Source organism: Oncorhynchus mykiss, chromosome 29 (genome assembly GCF_057628025.1).
Source record: "Oncorhynchus mykiss isolate SJ-2025 chromosome 29, ASM5762802v1, whole genome shotgun sequence".
Taxonomy (NCBI): domain Eukaryota; kingdom Metazoa; phylum Chordata; class Actinopteri; order Salmoniformes; family Salmonidae; genus Oncorhynchus; species Oncorhynchus mykiss.
In genome coordinates, this window is record NC_143050.1 from 36,260,001 (window position 1) to 36,263,792 (window position 3,792).

Below are 3,792 nucleotides of genomic sequence, written 5' to 3' on the forward strand. Positions count from 1 at the left end.
ACACCTTTGTGTGGATATATTTAAAGGCAGCAGTCTGCTTGGCATGGCAACACTAAGTTTTCCAAGTCACACGCCTCTTTGAGGATCAATGAGGCAACTGGGAGGCTCCAACAAAAGGAAAGAGAATCCAATCCTGGACTTTGACACCCTCTCCCTAGCCTTACAACTTGCCCCCACTGTGGTATAACTTTCCCTTCCAGGATTGGGCTCTTAAGTCACCTCCTTGTCATTTAGAAGTGAGCTTTGATTCATTGCTAGTTCAATATGTCGACCTGAATCCAACATGACCTTCTGCTGGCTCACAGACTTTGCGATGCACATGGGGATGTTCCAGTGCATTCTTATCCTGTTTGGGTTGAGCTGGCACATTACTTTTTCAAGACAGTCATGTCCACCATCCTGGCTGTCTGCCCTGGAGTTACCTTATATGTTGACTTGGTGACAGTTATGGTGTATTGGGAGGATGCAACCACACATATGGCAAGCGCACAAGGCAGGTGTTCACTATAATGAACCAACAACAACCTGACACTCATTGACAAGAAATTCCATCAACTTATTGGGCCTTCACATGTCATAGGAATTGCACCTCTCCAATGTCAATGCCATCCGGAATCACCCAGAACTGTGCTTGGTAGGCATCAGTCCTCCCCCAGGTAGTTACTAGAGACAGAGTCACCATGGAACTGGACTGCCATGTGTCAGGAAGCCATTTATCAACCAAAATGCTGTCTGGTAATTGGTGGCGTGCATTGTCCTCATAGGTACCTATTTTGCTACCGACCATGATTGGCCAGCCCACGTGACACCTGAACGGGACTCGCATGTGAAAAATGTACTCTAATGCTGGAGTGACTCACGCATTGGTCTGTGAAGCCGCAGTAACATCCCTATGAGGACATATGATATTTATGGCAAACCAGAGGCACCTTAGGATGGTCAAACTTGCTGTATGTGATCGTTTATGGTGGCTGGGGATTGTGAACCCTGCTTTATCATTACAGTTTGCTTACCTGTGACTTGGTTATGCTACTGTGTGCTTGTGTCGTGAAAGGCTTAGTATTATATGTTGTGGCAGTGTCACTAATAGTCCTACACTCTTAGGAAAAAAAGGGTTCCAAAATGTTTCTTCGGCTGTCCCTATAGGAGAACCCTTTTTGGTTTCAGGTGGCCAATACCATCCCTACGGTAATGCATGGTGGTGGCAGCATCAGGCTGGGGCAATGTTTTTCAGCGGCAGGAACTGGGAGACTAGTCAGGATCGAGGGAAAGATGAAGTACAGCAAGATCCTTGATGAAAACCAGCTACAGATCGCTCATGACCTCAGACTGGGGCAAAGGTTCACCTTCCAACAGGACAATGACCCTAAGCACACAGCCAAGACAACGCGGGAGTGGCTTCGGGACAGGTGTCTGAATGTCCTTGAGTAACCCAGCCAGAGACCGGACTTGAACCCGATCGAACATCTCTGGAGAGACCTGAAAATAGCTGTGCAGCGAAGCTCCCCATCTAACCTGACAGAGCTTGAGAAGTTCTGCAGAGAAGAATGGGAGAAACTCCCCAAAAACAGGGTGCCAAGCTTGTAGCGTCATACCCAAGAAGACTTGAGGCTGTAATCACTACCAAAGGTGTTTCAACAAAGTACTGAGTAAAGGGTCTGAATACTTATGTAAATGTGATATTTCTGTTCTTTTTTTAATACATTTGCCAACATTTCAACAAACCTGTTTTTTATTTGTATTTTATTTCACCTTTATTTAACCAGGTAGGCCAGTTGAGAACAAGTTCTCATTTACAACTGTGACATGGCCAAGATAAAGCAAAGCAGTGCGACACAAACAACAACACAGAGTTACACACAGAATAAGACACCTAGGTATTTGTAGTTGTCCACATATTCTAGGTCAGAACCGTCCAGAATAGTGATGCTAGTCAGGCGGTTCAAAAGCATGCAGTTTTACTAGCTTTTAAGAGCAGTTGGAGGCCACGGAAGGAGTGTTGTATGGCATTGAAGCTCGTTTGGAGGTTTGTTAACACAGTGTCCAAAGAAGGGCCAAATGTATACAGAATGGTGTCGTCTGCGTAGAGGTGGATAGGGGAATCACCCGCAGCAAGAGCGACATCGTTGATATATACAGAGAAAAGAGTCGGCCCAAGAATTGAACCCTGTGGTACCCCCATAGAGACTGCCAGAGGTCCGAACAACAGGCCCTCTGATTTGACACACTGAACTCTGTCTGAGAAGTAGTTGGTGAACCAGGCGAGGCAGTCATTTGAGAAACCAAGGCTGTTGAGTCTGCCGATAAGAATGTGGTGATTGACAGAGTCGAAAGCCTTAGCCAGGTTGATGAAGACGGCTGCACAGTACTGTCTATTATCGATTGCGGTTATGATATCGTTTAGTACCTTGACCGTGGCTCAGGTGCACCTATGACCAGCTCGGAAACCAGATTGCACAGCGGAGAAGGTACGGTGGGATTCGAAATGGTCAGTGATCTGTTTGTTAACTTGGCTTTCGACTTTAGAAAGGCAGGGCAGGATGGATATAGGTCTATAACAGTTTGGGTCTAGAGTGACACCCTCTTTGAAGAGGAGGATGATCGCGGCAGCTTTCCAAATCTTGGGGATCTCGGACGATACGAAAGAGAAGTTGAACAGACTGGTAATAGGGGTTGCAATAATGGCGAAAGAGAGGGTCCAGATTGTCTATCCCAGCTGATTTGTTTTGCAGCTCTTTCAGAACATCAGCTATCTGGATTTGGGTGAAGGAGTAGCTGGGGAGGCTTGGGCAAGTAGCTGCGGGGGGTGGAGTGCTGTTGACCGTGGTTGGGGTAGCCAGAAGAGGAAAGCATGGCCAGCCGTAGAGAAATGCTTATTGAAATGTTCTATTATCGTGGATTTATCGGTGGTGACAGTGTTTCCTAGCCTCAGTGCAGTGGGCAGCTGGGAGGAGGTGCTCTTATTCTCCATGGACTTTATAGTGTCCCAGAACTTTTTGGAGTTAGAGCTACAGGATGCAAATTGCTGTTTGAAAAAGCTAGCCTTTGCTTTCCTAACTGACTTGCGTGTATTGGTTCCTGACTTCCCTGTAATGTTGCATATCGCGGGGACTATTTGATGCTGGTGCAATCCGCCACAGGATATTTTTGTGCTGGTCGAGGGCAGTCAGGTCTGGAGTGAACCAAGGGCTATATCTGTTCTTAGTTCTACATTTTTTAAAAGGGGCATGCTTATTTAAGATGGTGAGGAAATTACTTTTAAAGAATGACCAGGCATCCTCTACTGACGGGATGAGGTCAATATCCTTCTAGGATACCCGGGCCAGGTCGATTAGAAAGGCCTGCTCGCTGAAGTGTTTTAGGGAGCGTTTGACAGTGATGAGGGGTGGTCGTTTGACCGTGGCAATGAGGCAGTGATTGCTGAGATCCTTATTGAAAACAGAGTATTTGGAGGGCAAGTTGGTCAGGATAATATCTATGAGGGTCCCCATGTTTTTGGATTTAGTGTTGTACCTGGTGGGTTCCTTGATAATTTGTGTGAGATTGAGGGCATCTAGCTTAGATTGTACAACTGCCGGGGAGTTAAGCATATCCCAGTTTAGGTCAGAATGAACTCCGAAGATAGATGGGGGGCAATCAATTCACATATGGTATCCAGGACACATCTGGGATCTGAGAGGGGTCTGTAACAGGCGGCAACAGTGAGAGACTTATTTCTGGGGAGAATAATTTTAATAATATAATAATAATAATTTTAATTTAAAAAATTAGGAGCTCAAACTGTTTGGGCAT